Below are 15,948 nucleotides of genomic sequence, written 5' to 3' on the forward strand. Positions count from 1 at the left end.
GAAGTCATTTTGAAGGTTACGCGAAAACAGAAATTGTTAACCGTGCAAAAATATCGTATGTGATATGCATAAACGGAGCCCCGTCCAATTCCTCTGCGATAACCACGCAGAGACGCAAGAGGAAATAAAGACATCGGATTAAACATTCGAAGCAGAAGATGGGCTCTAGCAACTTTCTTCACGGCGATATTTTCAAATACCTTGTCAAAAAGGACTCTTCAGCAGCGACTTCAAAAATACCCAGATAATAAGTCTCAGCCTATTTGAACATTCACGACTGAAATACAAGCATGGAGCATAAACCCACATTTATGAAATGTACCCAATCTTAACAATCAGCTTAAAATACTTAAGCAATCAAAACGGGTATTTGCAAACGCTCCTGTCAACAACACGGCAATTAAAAGACTGAGGTGTGATGGTTGATTGCATCTCACTAAAGCCTTAACGCCAAGTTTCCACTCCCTCTTTAATTTTCAATTCTTCCACCCTCCCTGCTTCACAGCTCCTGGCTATTGGCTTTTACAGTCTGTCCCCAGAGAGTGAGGAGTTATTACCCCTGTCGATGGAAGAGAAAGGGATGTTATTCCCTTGTCACCCTCTGCGGCTCCAGCAGATTCCGAGCGCTGATGGATAGCCTTCACTGGAGAGAGGCTGCTGAGGCGCTGTGAGTCCTCGGGCCTGTCAGATCCATCCACCTGTGCCCCTGGCATTACTTACTGGAGTCGGAGTGACACTCGGTGTCCCCAGAGACGACCGAAAACCTCCAGGAGCAAGCCCTGCACGGGCTGCCCTGCTGCCCAGGGGTAAACACCTTGCAGGTGCCCAGGGCCCCCGGCAGAAAGGATGCTACTCCTTGGCATCTTCGGCATCATGGTGAACGCAAGAGTGGATGGGCCAAGCCCTCACAATGGCACCAAGTGTGTCTTTCAAGGCGCTGAGTCTGTATAAACTCACAAGAAAGCTGAGGGAAGCTAAGAGGATGCGGCCACCCTCGCCAGACTGCTCTCCAGTGTTTGGTTCTTCTTGTCGCTGTGACTACATCATTCCATCCTGACAGCCAGGAGACTGGAACTCTCTACTTAATTAATAACTTTCAGGACCATATTTCTTTCTCTCAGATTCAAAATAGGAATCACTGCTTCCATCGACTGTCAAAAAGTCATTATTCACAGAATGATTTTTAAAATTTTATTATGAGAAAGATAATAGGTTACCTGGCCAGAAAATATCAGCCAGGGGTACCCCATCCCAAGGAAGTGTCAGGCTCTAAATGGCGAGATGTTTCCTGTTTTGTTCTGTTTTTTAATCAAGAGGACAAATCCACACTCTTACATGTTCACTTTTCAATAAGTTTAGATCCTTGAAGGGGACAGCATCCCACGGATTCTGTGTCTAACGGCCTCAGCAAGAAGGTGCTGTGCTGGGCTTAGTCGCTCAGTCATGTCCGACTCTGTGCGGCCCACTGGACTGTAGCCCCCCAGGCTCCTCTGTCCACGGAATTCTCCAGGCAAGAATACTGGAGTGGGTTGCCATGCCCTCCTCTGGGGGATCTTTCCAACCCAGGGATCAAACCCAGGTCTTGCACATTGAGGGCGGATCCTTTACTGTCTGAGCCACCAGGGAAGCCCAAGAATTCTGGAGTGGGTAGCCTATCCCTTCTCCGGGAGATCTTCCCGACCCAAGAATCTAGCTGGGGTCTCCTGCATGGCAGGTGGACTCTTTACCAGCTGAGCTTCCAGGGAAGCCCAGCAGGGAGGTAGCTTCGGGACTCGGCAGAAGCCAAGCCACTGTTCCATGCACGCGAATTATCTTTCCCCACATGACTCTGGTTTTGTGAGGACCTCCCCTCAGAGTTGCTGTTGTGCTTCGCATTGTACACGTTAGCCAGCACATCCCTTGCCTAGACAGAATTCAGCTTCCTCTCTAGCATACACACCCTCAGTTTTCAAGAGAGCTGCATGTTCCCTCTGGTTCCTTGGATCTGGCTGCTAACGGACAAACTTGGCCCACACCTTCCAGACACATTTGTTGTGGTAGGGGTCCCGTTCCCAGCAGGCGGGGGCACTCATTCTCAGGGGACAGGGGACCAGCATCACCAGCCCCAGGTCTCCTCCATCCTGTCCTGCGTGTCGCTGGCATCCACAGACATCATTAGCTGGTACAGCTTCGAGCCACATCGCCCCCTTGCCGAGGCGCACAGCTGAGCCTGAGTCCACAGTTTAGCGGCTCTATACTGTGAGAAATTCTTTGTTAAAAAGAACATTTATTTATTTGAGTGTGTTGGGTCTTAGCTGTGGTGCACGGGCTCAGCTGATCTGAGGAGTGTGTGTGATCTCAGTGTCCCAACCAGGGAGCGAACCCAGGTCCCCTGCACTAGAAGGCAGATTCTAAACCACCAGACCACCGGGGAAGTCCCAGAAATTTCTTAGCGAGGCGCGTAGAACTTTTATCCTCTTTGTCTCTGGTTTGCCCTGCACATCTACCCTCCCTGCTGTCTTTACCCTGAGGTGGGGGGTCAATAGGCTCTGCAGTCATCGCTCGGGAGGCCTGGAGACCTGCCCTGTGAGTCAGGAGGTCCCCATCCACACGAGGTCAAGGTCAGAGACCCCGGCCTGTGTCTGGACTCCAAGACCCTTTGGTCACAAGACTTACCAGGACCTGATTCCTCCACCTGTACTTTTATTTGTTTATAAATTAGACACAACCAGCGGTCCCAAGGATCCTCAGAACCAAACGTGCTTCGGAATTTTCCGATTTCAGCAAGGTCACAGGGCGCCGGTCATCACACAACACTCCCCGGGCTCCGGGTGCCCCCTTTCCCACCCGACACGAGGGGGCGTCAGGACTTCTGCAGACACCTGTGCTTATGCTGAGGACTCGGACAACTGTGCTCAGTAAAAGCTGTGAATAGCCACACACCCATTCCAGTCAGCTCAGGCTGAGTCCACAAACGAATTACCAACTAGCTTGTGCATTTCAGAGCTTTTGGACGTCAGGATAAGGGATTGCAAACCTCTATTGCCACACAGTTATGGGGTAAAACTTAGGTCAAAAAGATAGGCTAAAGGGAGATGAGATAAAAACAGAAACGGGAGTGCTCATGTTCCCCTTCAGCAGACCCACAGTCTGCGTACTCTATCTTGGAAACCGCTGGACACCAGCAGACACACTGTTCTCAGGCTCCAGGAGGGGTGTGCACAGCTGAAAACTGCTCCAGGCAGAAGGACGTGGGGCCACTTAACAGTGCCCCGGTTCTCCCTCCCCCAAGAGGAAATGCAAAACTTCACCTTGGCTACATTAAAAGCCAAGGCCCAGGGACTTCCCTGGTGGTCTAGCGGTTAAGAATCCACCTTCCAATGCAGGGGACGACGGTCCGATCCCTGGTCTAGGAACTAAGATCCCACATGCCACGGGGCAACTAAGCCGCCACGCCACAGCTAGAGAAGCCTGCTCACCGCAACGAAGACCCAGTGCAGTCGAAACAAGCCAGTGTCCGTGCCAACCCGCCCAGTCTCTCCCTCCTAAGGACACACAATGCCTGCCTAGGTAGACTTACCGATAACCAGGACGGAGGAGGAGAGGTCGCAACTTGCGGTAAGCAAAAGTCCCTTTGCTAAACTGGCTTGTTTATTAATGACTGGGGAACACACGAACAAGTGTTTGCCTGTGTGTTTACTAGAACTCTTCCAAGGATTAACAACCGATTTTGTTTCTCTAGAACTGACTCAGTCTTACCAGTTCTCACGGTAATATCGGGTTGGCCAAAAAATTCATTTGGGTTTCTCCACTTTGAGGGAAAAACCTGAACCACGTTTTTGGCCAACCCAATATTTTAGTACAGGTCAGTAATCTTATTTCCCACTCTGAGCTCTGCTATCCCCGTCCCCAGGGACCTGGTGAACCAAGGCACAAGAAAGGCTGAGGCACATAGACAAAGGGTAGGTTTTTGCTTGAAAGCTTCAGTGAAGGGCTTTAAAAATTGTAGCATAAAGCCCTTTCCACAAAGAGCTACCATTCAGCGTAAGCGGCTCTTGCCACAGCCCTGATGGTCAAGGCCTCGCTTGCTCTTATCCACATTTTCTTTTCATGAGAAGAACAATAAGGAGACCAAGTGAGGGGTTGGTGGCATCGGGGAACACCTAGACTGCTCCTAAAGACGGTCTCTGTCTTCCCTCTGCACTTTCCCTTGGACTCACACTTAGTTTGCTTCTACTTAGCCCCCAGAGGCAGTGCTTTTCCCATCACGGGTCAAGGCCCCCGTGGCAGTACTAGGAGCTCAAGCAGAGAGTGGACCCTACCCCCCCTTCCTCCACTGCCCCCCACTCCTCCTATCATCTCCCACCGAGGGGCCTGGGTCTGATGGGACAAAAAAAGCATCTCTGTCGGTTAATGCAGAAAGTTTTAGCAGTTCACGCCAGCTGCGCTCTTATTCACAAGTCCCTCAGTTTGACCCTCACAAGTACCAATTAAAGGAATGATATTACAAAGCGGTTTCAGCTCTGGAGTCAGTATTCCACGCCCGGAGGAATTCCATTTGCATATAATTTGTGCTTACCTCATGTCAGCATTTATCAAAATGTCCTGAGCCTCTTTTTCAACAAAGACAGGCTTCTTACACCCAGAGTTGTGAGATTCCCCAAAGAGGGCTGATCAATCTCAGATTCAAGTTCGAAAACTGCCCTAAATACAAACTCTCCTAAATATCAAGGAACACAGAGGTTTAAATTCACCAAAATTTCCCCTGAAAAGAGAAAGACATTCTTTGTCGCCTGCATTGTGAAATGTGTTTTGTAGTTTATTATATATTTGTCTCCCATTCACGTCATAGCTTCAGCCAAAAAATATATACATATCCCCATTGTGTAAAGACAATGTCTAATTCAAACTGGACGGTCCAGTAGAATCCTAGCTCAGGACCTCTTCAAAGTATCAGACCAATTCCAGCCATGTTGCCAGGAGGTAATTCTGTACCCCAGTTGACAGACAGACAAACAAGTAAGCAAGTCACCTTATCCACAGTGCTACTTTTGAGTTCTAGAGCAGCCCTGCCCATAGAAACACACCAGCCACATACTAAACTTCACATTTTCTTGTAGCCACTTTAAAAAAGGGAAACAGAAACAGAGGAAATTTTACAAATATATTGTTTCATTTGAATGCTAGTATTCCAACATGTGATTTACAGAACAAAATTATTAATGAGGTGTTTTGTGATCTTTATTTCATAGAAATCTTTGAAACACAACATATATTTTACAGTCAGAAGGTTTCTCGATTTGAACTATAAATTTTCATCAGATATAATGGATATGTTTAGGTTTTACAAAATTCAAAGTAAAAAATGCAGACTCACATACTTACTTTGTTACGAATCATACTGAAAGCTTTCGGATAACTGACTCGAGTCACCACTTTTTCCTATTTTAATTTTACTTTTAATTTGTCACAACTTAAAATTGAGTTTTCCAAGTTGTAGGAACTACTTTGCAAGCACATGGTGGCCTCGTGTGGCCGAGTGGGACCGAACTGGACGCAGCGCCTCCTGAGCAGGTGGCAGGCTAGGGGCGGGAACAGCCTCACGCTGCACACCCGGGGCCCCGCAGCTGGGCAAGCGGCCAGTCCCCGCGGGCTGTGTCCTCAGCGCTGCAGGGGAGGCCCCTGCTGCCACGCAGGCTGCTGGGAGTGGGAGGGCGGCTCCCGTCCTGCCATCCAGTCCCCTCGCAAGAGCCCGTCTCTCTCAAGCTCTGATCAGGAAGTGCACCCACGATGAGGGTCACGGGCCAGCGGAGTGATTACAGGACCCAGACGGCCCCGGTCGGGGAGCGCGTGAAAGCCCAGGGGTGCATCAGAGCCGGCACACGTGGGGACAGGTGGACACAGGTGGGCCTCAGGGATGCTTAGAGAGCCAGACACAGGGTAGACCTTGCTGCTGCTGCTGTTTGGTCACTAAGCCATGTCCAACTCTCCTGTGACCCCATGGACTGCAGCACACCAGGCTCCCACCCCTCTCCTCCACCATCTCCTGGAGTTTTCTCAAACTCATGTTTGAGTCAATGATGCTATACAACCATCTCATCCTCTGTCGTCCCCTTCTCCTCCTGCCCTCGATCTTTCCCAGCATCGGGGTCTTTTCCAATGAGTCGGCTCTTCACATCAGGTAGCCAGAGTATTGGAGCTTCAGCATCAGTCCTTGCAAAGAATATTCAGGGATTATTTCCATTAGGATTGACTGCTTTGATCTTCCGTCTCTTTATTAGAAGGATAAAAGTCAAGGTCTCCAGCAGATTCTAGCAATTACTCTCAGAAATTCTAATGGTCAAGAAGTTTGATGCCTTTTTAACTGCATCCAACTTTCATGTTAGATGTTCCCACATTTACATCGCAAATTAAAGTCTGAGAATATGTGTATTAAGATCAACAAGTTCACAAAATTGTTTAAAATGTATGTAGGATACATATATATATAATTACGACTGATTCACGTTGATGTATAGCAGAGACCACCGCAACATTGTAAAGCAATTATCCTCAAAAAAAAGAAAGAAAAAAAAGTATGTATAAACGGATAAAATAAATACTGTATGGTTCGATTTGTATGAGGTCCCCAGAGTAGGCACATTAATAGACAGGAAATGGAAAGGCGGTTGCCAGGAGCTGGGGGAGGGGGAGAGTTTGAAGGGCGGGGCTTTGGCTCAGGGAGGAGGAGCTGAGGGAGGGGGAGAGTTTAGGGGGCGGGGCTTCAGCTTGGGAAGAGGAGCTGGGGGAGGGGGAGAGTTTGAAGGGCGGGGCTTTGGTTCAGGGAGGAGGAGCTGAGGGAGGGGGAGAGTTTAGGGGGCGGGGCTTCAGCTTGGGAAGAGGAGCTGGGGGAGGGGGAGAGTTTGAGGGGGCGGGGCTTTGGTTCAGCGAGGAGGAGCTGGGGGAGGGGGAGACCTTGAGGGGCGGGGCTTCAGCTTAGGGAGGAGGAGCTGGGGAGGGGGAAGTGTTTGAGGGGTGGGGCTTCGGTTTGGGAGGAGGAGAAAGTCTGGGGATAGATGTGGTGACGGCTGCACAGGACTGAAAGGGCTGACGGCTGAAAGGACTTATAGCCACTGGACTCACAACACCTAAAAATGGTTAACATGCTAAATCTTCATTCACCACAATAAAAAAAAAAGCGAGTGCTTATCGAACCTGCCTCACTACACAAACTGTTCCATAGAACTGGACTTGCTTGTGCGCAGTCGTGTTCAACTCTCTGTGGTCTGCTAGACCATAGCCCGTCAGGCTCCTCCGCTCGTGGGATTCTTCAGGGAAGGATACTGGAGCGGGTTGTCACGCCCTCCTCAAGGGTATCTTCCCTACTCAGGGATTGAACCCGCATCTCCTGCAGTGCTAACCTTAACCGTAACCCTAACCCAAGGAAGCCTGGGAAGCTGGATGATGGCCCAGAGAAAACACCCAGGCCCTAATCCGTGGAATGTGAGAATGGTTGTTGGCAAGATGGACTTTGCAGGTGTGATTCAGATAAGGATGCTGAGATGAAGATCCTGGATTAACATAAGGATGCTGGATTGTCTGGGTGCACCTCAACTGTGATCACCGTGCCCCTATAGGTGACAGGGAGAAGAAGATCTGACAGAGAAGAAAGTCACGGGAGGAGGAAGGAAGCGGAGCCGGAGGACAGCCGCTCCCTGCCGGCTCCGAAAGTGACAAAGACATCCGGAGCCCCGGGATCCCAGAGTGCCACTCTGGAAGCTGGAAGAGGCAGGGACCTGGGCTCCTCCAAGGGGCCTCGGAAGGACCGCAGCGCTGCTGGCAACTTGACTGTGGTTCCCTGAGCTGACTTCAGACCCTGACCTCCAGAGCAGTGAGAGACGTGTGTGCTATTTGTCCGCTCTTAGTTTATAGTAGTAGTTTGTTACAGCAAGAAGCTAATACATATATGATGCTCATATATTTATATAACAGGCGTCTTTTCTGCAATACAGTGTTACTAACTATAGGCTTCCCAGGCGGCTCAGTGGTGCAGACTCCGCCTGCCAGCACAGGAGCTGTGGGCTCCATCCCTGGATCAGGAAGATGCCCTGGAGAAGGAAACGGCACCCACTCCAGTAGTCTTGCCTGCAGAACCCCACGGGCAGAGGAGCCTGGCCGGCTACAGCCCAGGGGGTTGCAGAGTCAGAGCACACACGCACGTTACTAGCTGTGGCCTCCATACAGTACATCCCCAGGAATTATTGACATTGTGATTGAACATTTGTACCTCATATTTTAATAGTAAAACTATATTTTTGATACAAAACATCTTATATATTAGTTACAGTCCCATTTTTCATCTTAGAAAGCTTTGTATTAAAGATGTTATATTAAATGGTATTGGTATCTCCAAATTATAATCAAATAATTCTCTTTGAAAATTCGAAATATAAAGTACTCAGCATAAGCAGAATACCCTTTGACATAAATCAGGCAGTATTTCGGGGGCTCTGTCTCCTAAGGCTAAAGAAATAAAACCAAAAATAAACAAATGGGATCCAATTTAACATAAAAGGTTTTGCATGCAAAATAAATCATCAAGATGAAAACACACCCTAATGCAGGAGAGAATATTTGCAAATTGTATGACTGACAGTTCACAGCAGTGCTGTTCACAATAGCCAAGAGGTGGAAGCAACCAAAATGTCCGTCAACAGGCGAACAAATTAAGAAGACGTGGTATATATACATAATGGAATGCTACTCAGCCATAAAAAAGTAGGAAATCCTGCCATTTGTGACAATGTGGGAGGACCTAGAGAGTATTATACTTAGTGAAATAAATCATCCAGAGAAAGACAAATACTCTATGTTATCACTTATTTGTGGAATAAAAAAAAAAAAAGAAATGAATCTGTATAACAAAACAGACACAGAGAACAAACCAGTGGTCACCAGTGGGGAGAGGGAAAGAGGAGGGTCGAGACAGGGGCTGGGGGTCAACAGACACAGAGCACTGTGTGAAGAGTAAATAAGCAGCCCGGATACACTGTACAGCCCAGGGAAATACACTCACTATCTTCTAATAACTTTAAATGGAATCTATAAAAGTATTGGAAAACTATATTATACATTTGAACAAATATAATTTGTAAATCAACTACACATCAATAAAATAAAAAATAAAATGCTCAGGAAAAACCCACCAGAAGCAAACTATTCCTAACCCATTAATCACCTAAAATAGTCCAGTATATCTCCAAAGGCATTTAAAGTCAAAAATCAGATATCGTTGAAATGGAAGAGGCGAACAGAATATAGGTAAACTCCCTTCAATTTGCATTCATTCCAGGTTTAATACACGCGTAGGTAAGAAGGGCTTCTAAGGCTGGGGAGCATTCACTGAGCAGACCCTTAGATCCCAGGAAAGGGCCTAATACCCTCCTAAACCTTGGAAAAGCTGCACGAAATTCACCCCCGGTCACGCCGGAAGCCTGCAGCCCTGAAGGCATCGCCCGGGCTCATTCGGTATTCTCCGTGTGAGCCGCCATCCGCTCCCGGAGATCTAAGAGACAACATTTCCGAAACGGGGAGTTTTCAATCCCCGCACTGTGGGCTGTAGGCACTGACATTGTCGGGTTCCTACCATTTCCGGATGAGAAGCGCGGGGGCAGACCTGGAGCGCGGCCCGTGCAGCAGGGGCTGGGCCATCGCCTGGGCGCCCCGGCTCACTGGGGCAGCGGGGAGTGGGGGGTCTCCTCCCCAGCCTCAAGGAGATGTCGCTGAACCAGAAAACCACTCTCTCCTCCGAGCACTGGGGCTCCATGGGGAAGCCCACCAAGGAGTGGGGTAGCGGGCACCAGGGAGTTACACGTAAAATGTTGTTTTCAGCAGAGAAGCTGAAAAGCAACACCAATGTTCTCCCCAATCATTAAGCTCTGCAGACTTCACCTCCCGACACAGCTCAACCGTGCGCCCTTCCGCCCACCGCTGCCCCGGTCACCCCGGCCCCTCACTGGGATTCCAGGCCGGGCTGACTGCAGGAGCCCCCAGCCCCTACTGACGCCTCATCCCCCCACGCCGGCCCTTCCGACCGTTCACTCACCAGCTGAACTCCCCGGACTGAAGGTAAACTGGTGGGATCACCCATCTCCGCCCTACTTGAAGCCCTGTGACGGCTTTTCCTCCTTCTCAGTGTTAATCATGCTGACCAGGGTTCCTGGCCTTCCCCAATCAGCAGAAACTGAGCAGAGGCCTGGAGCTCAGCCCCACACCATCCACACCATTTAAGGGACAGCGACTGCCAGTCCTCTGACCAAAGCAAGCCACGCAGCCAAGTCCAAAATGAATGAGACAGAGAAGAATATCTGCCTAAGTGGGGGGGAACGAATGCTTGCCAACAGCAACAGACACTCTGAGGCCAGGCTGTGGAGAACCGAATCTCGGTCACACGCGGCACCGCTGTCACCCAGCTCGAGGGCACGTGCGACCATGAAGCCGCTGGGATCGGAGAAAACAGTGGTCCCAAACACGAGCCCAGGTTCTAAGCCACCAATCAGAGCCGCCGCTGGAAGCGGACTTGCGCCTCTCTCCGGCAGCTCCTGGCGCGCTCCGGGGTGGGTAGCCTCTGGGGTTTACTTAGCGGTGGGTAACGAGCGCTGAGGCAGCCCCTCCCCTCCACGGGGACTAAGAAATGAATTTGCAAGGAGAAGCAGGAGGCAAAGAAGAAGAAATTAAGTATCGTTGAAGCGAGAGGGTTGGGGGTATTTCTCAAGTCATCATGTGCTGAAATCTCTATGCTAGCTTCAGAGTCGCTCCAGTCAAATAAAAAAAGGGTATTTGGAGATTCATTTGTTTTTTAAGTTTCATGAGACCACACAGCAACTGTCCAATCGACGTGGCCACAGTGATTATTTGAAAATGTAGATCTCATCCTGTCCCCTCCCTAGTAAAAACTCTGCAAAGCCTTCCAATTGCCTCTGGTTAAAATCCAGTCTCCTCTCAATGGTGCCCTAGAACCCTTTCACCTCTCCAGCTTCACCTCCCAGCCACCCTCCTCCTGGGCCCCAGCCACCCTCCTCCTGGACCCCAGCCACCCTCCTCCTGGGCTCCAGCCACCAGGGATGTTTTTGTTTTTAATAAAAAGTCATCAGGACCTCCCTGGTGGTCCAGTGGTGGTCCCAGCTCCCACTGCAGCGGGCTTGGGCTCCATCCCTAGTCGGAGAACTAAGATCCTGGACCCTGGACGGTGCAGCCAATTTTTTTTTTAATAAAATTTAAAAAATAAATAAGAATAAGATGTCAAGGTCTCATCGCTAGCCCTCTGCACTTGTCATTCCCTCCTCCTGAGAAACTCTTCTCCTTCCCTTCTCTGGCTAATTCCTGACCAGTGCTTGGCTTTAAACAGAGAGAAGTCTTCTGGGAGCCACTGCCTCTGTGTGCCCCTGGAGCCTCCTGTCACCGGCCATCATGATAGGCATCCCACACGTGTTGCTCTTCTGTCTTCCTCCAGTCCCCTTACACCCACGAAGGCAAGGACCGTGTCTCTGACCCACTCCCCACTAATCACATGTCCTCAGAAGGCTGCTTTCCCCTGTTTACACTGGAATCCTCTGCTGTCCTCATCTCAACAGCTGTTGAATCTAATACTAGAGTTTTCAGCAAAAGAAATTCTGCTGAAACTTTTTGAAAACTATACCAACTTGGTGTGTGGTTGGTAACGAGCACTTTGTCTCCAACTTCTGCGTACCCTTCAAAGTTTGGTTCAGATTTCGCCTCCCAGGCCAGGAAGTCCTCTGTGACATCCCTGCAAGTGAGGCCTGAGGCCCCACCTCTGGGCTCGCGGGGTAAGAGTGCGCACCTGATCTCAGCACCCACCACGGCGTGCTCTCGAGGTTCTCAGGAAATATATGCTGATTTCGGGGAACTGGACACACCTGTGACCTTTACCAGAATCCTTTTGGCCTGTGCTTCTGCTGATTGACCGCTGGCTCTTTTCTGAAAGCAGTGTTCAGTTTAGTTCAGTTCAGCTCAGTTGCTCAGTCATGTCCAACTCTTTGCGATCCCATGGACTGCAGCACACCAGGCCTCCCTGTCCATCACCAACTCCCAGAGCTTGCTCAAGCTCATGTCCGTTGAGTCAGTGATGCAATCCAACCATCTCATCCTCTGTTGTCCCCTTCTCTTCCAGCCTTCAATCTTTCTCAGCATCAGGGTCTTTTCCAATGAGTCAGTCCTTCACATCAGGTGGCCAAAGTATTGGAACTTCAGCTTTAGTATCAGTCCTTCCAGTTAATATTCAGACTAATTTCCTTTAGGATGGACTGGTTTGATCTCCTTGCAGTCCAAGGGACTCTCAAGAGTCTTCTCCAACACTGCAGTTCAAAAGCATCAATTCTTGAATGCTCAGCTTTCTTTATGGTCCAACTCTCACATCCATACATGACTACTGGAAAAACCACAGCTTTGACTAGATGGACATTTGCTAGCAAAGTAATGTCTCTGCTTTTTAATATGCTGTCTAGGTTGGTCATAGCTTTTCTTCCAAGGAGCAAGTGTCTTTTAATTTCATGGTTGCAGTCACCATCTGCAGTGATTTTGGAGCCCAAGAAAATAAAGTCTGTCACTGTTTCCATTGTTTCCCCATCTATTTGCTGTAAAGCAATGGGAAAGCAATGAGGTTGTCTCGAATCAAAACACGCATGAAATAATGTTCCCATATCTACACACTCTTTATATCAGTAAAATTATAATAATCTTTCATAAATGTATTTTGGCATATACCCTCCCGCCAGAGAATGGCTATTAAGTATTTACCAGCACATCACAGGGTTCCCCAGATGACTCAGTGCTAAAGAGTCTGCCTGCCAATGAAGGAGATGGGGATTAGATTCCTGGGTCAGGGAGATCCCCTGGAAAAGGAAATGGTGACCCACTCCAGTACTCTTACCTGGGAAATCCTATGGACAGCGGAGCTTAGCTGGCTACAGTCCACAGGGTTGTAAAGAGTCAGGACTGAGCGACTGAGTACACGCACGCACACACAGCACACCGCTCCCCGCCGCCCACATGAGCACCCTGCCTTGTGCTGTGCTGAGTCGCTCAGTCATGCCCAGCTCTTTGCGACTCCTTGGACTGTAGCCCACCAGGCTCCTGTGTCCATGGGGATTGGCTTCCTCTTTACGAAACGTGAACTTCTGAGTACTCTTGAGAATAATTTTAGTATGTAGAAAAGAACGCTCAATTGGCTTGAAAATTACTTTTTCTCTAATCAATACTTAATTATTGTTTTCAAATTCAAAAGCCTAGTTTTTCCTTATATTTTAAGAACATCACATCTTATTATTATATTTATTTATAAATATTTACAAATATTATTTTACTTATTACAAATATTTACAGATATTCACACCACTTTTAAGGGTATGATTAATATTTCTTGCCTTTCACTGAGGACATTTTACAAAAATTTAAATTGCATTTATAAATTTAATCTATCATATTTATGTTAAGTATTTCAATTGACTGATAACAAATAAAAAATCTCAGGTACCTAAATAATACTTATAAATCTAATTCATTTAACTTGCAAGTCTTATAACGATGACATCAGAGACCTTGGTCCCTTGTGTCCTTGTGTCCCTATGCTGGCCATTGCAAGTACACAAGCGTCACCAGTACAGCAGCACTTCCTATACACCTCCAGTACACCAGCAACTTCCTGCATACCACACCTGCAGTACACCAGCACTTCCTACATACCGCAACTCCAGTACTCCGGCATTTCCTACATACCACACCTCCAGCACACAGACACTTTACCACACCTCCAGTACCCAGCACTTCCTGCATACTGCACCTCCAGTACACCAGCAACTTCCTGCACACCACACCTCCAGTACACCGGCTCTTCCTGCACACCGCACCTGCAGTACACCAGCACTTCCAGTACTCCAGCAACTCCAGTACTCCGGCATTTCCTACATAACACACCTCCAGTACAGCAGCACTTCCTGCATATCGCACTTCCAGCACACAGACACTTCCCATGTACCACACCTCCAGTACACCGGCTCTTCCTACATAGCACACCTCCAGTACAGCAGCACTTCCTATATACCAAACCTCCAGCACACAGGCACTTCCCAAGTACCACACCTCCAGTACCCAGCACTTCCTGCACACCACACCTCCAGCACACCGGCAGTTCCTATGTACTGCACCTCAAGTATTCTAACACTCCCTGCATAGCACACCTCCAGTACAGTGACATTTCCCACATACCACAGCTCCAGGATACCAGCTGCAAAGAACAGCTAATCCCAGGAAACGCCCCTCCTTGTGTCACCGGCTGTCTGGTACCCACCGCCCAGATAAGCAAAGTGGCCAGCCCTCGGGTCCTGTCCAGTGCTGGATCCCGCGATGCCCAAGTGGTGCGTGAAATACCCGAGGTTAAGTTCAGAGCCTGGAGACACCAGCTCCATCTCCCACCCCTGATTTCATTTGTTACACGATTTTCTTCTGAGTAAAGACCCGGGTGTTGGAGAAGGCTCTATTCCCTTAAACAAACTATTCGACATCCCTGTGAAGTCCTTACAGATAATAAGACAGATATACTCACACCTTCCATGGAGGAACGCAGGCAACCTTGTCTGCACTCCACACACCCCCAGGGGTCTGGGAGACTGCAGACAGGAGGTGATAACTGCAACAGCGGATGGGCCGTGAAACCTTCAGGCACGCCTCCGTAAATATTATTTCTCTCTGCAGGGCTTCTTGAAAGGTATTAATGCTAGTGAGTCTGAGATTATAGTTCCTAATAAAAGAACCTGGAAAGCAATGATTCCAGGTATCCAGTTAAAAGCAAAATAGTTATCTGATGATGTATGTGTATATTCAACAGGTAAAAATACTCTGGAAAGTAATTCTGAATAATAAAGCATGCCCTTCTTTCTTTTCTCAGTCATCACAAACACCTACCTATTAATCTCTCTAATCAGCTAAAATAACCACTCATGCATCACCTTCTACATGACATGACAGGCCACTCAAATGCCACCTCGAAAATTAGATGCACAAGCAGTGGTCAGTCATGTGAATCCCTGTGCATAGTAAAGTAGCTAGCAGATGGCATTTTGCAGGATTCAGCACTTGAAGGGGGCAATGTTTCGCCGTGCTGTTTGTAAAGGCGCTGATTTTTAGAAGAAAATTAGTTTCCAGAGATGGACAGTCTGCAAAGACATAGCAGATTCATTGCCAAATTCTGGTTCCTCATCTGCACTGAGCAGTTAGCACGTCCGTGTCCTTGTGCCAGAAGGCTCCCCACATTCCAGCCCACAAGACACGGACCTCTGTGAGAGACACAGGGGCGCAAAAGGGGATGTGGCTCAGGTGTCACCCAGGAATTCGAGGAAACGTGAAGACCAGCTCCCCGGTGGCTCAGTGGTGAAGAATCTGCCTGCCAATGCAGGAGACATGGGCTCAATCCCTGGTCCCGGAAGGTCCCACAGGCCACAGAGCAACTAACCCCACACGTGAGGTCTCAGTTCTGTCCAATTCTTTGCGACCCCGTGGACGGTAGCCTGCCAGGTTCCTCTGTCCATGGGATTCTCCAGGCAAGAATACTGGAGTGGGTTGCCATTTCCTCCTCCAGAGGAACCTTCCCAACCCAGGGATCGAACCCGGGTCTCCTGCACCTCCTGCATTGGCGGGTGGATTCTTTCCCACCGCACCACCTGGGAATCCAACTAAACTCACAACTACTGGGTCTGTGCTCCAGAGCCCGCGCTCTGCAACAGGAGACGCCTAAGCACCGCAGCTCAAGCGTGGCCCTTACTCGCCGCAACTAGAGAAAAACCCGCACAGCAACGAAGACCCAGAACAGCCTAAATGAATACATAAAATTATACATATATGAAAACATGAAGACCACGGCAAGGCATTCCGTCACACACCAAGGGCACTCACCCCCAGACTGAGCGCCACAAGTCC

Source organism: Capricornis sumatraensis, chromosome 14, assembly GCF_032405125.1.
Source record: "Capricornis sumatraensis isolate serow.1 chromosome 14, serow.2, whole genome shotgun sequence".
In the NCBI taxonomy this organism is placed as follows: Eukaryota; Metazoa; Chordata; class Mammalia; order Artiodactyla; family Bovidae; genus Capricornis; species Capricornis sumatraensis.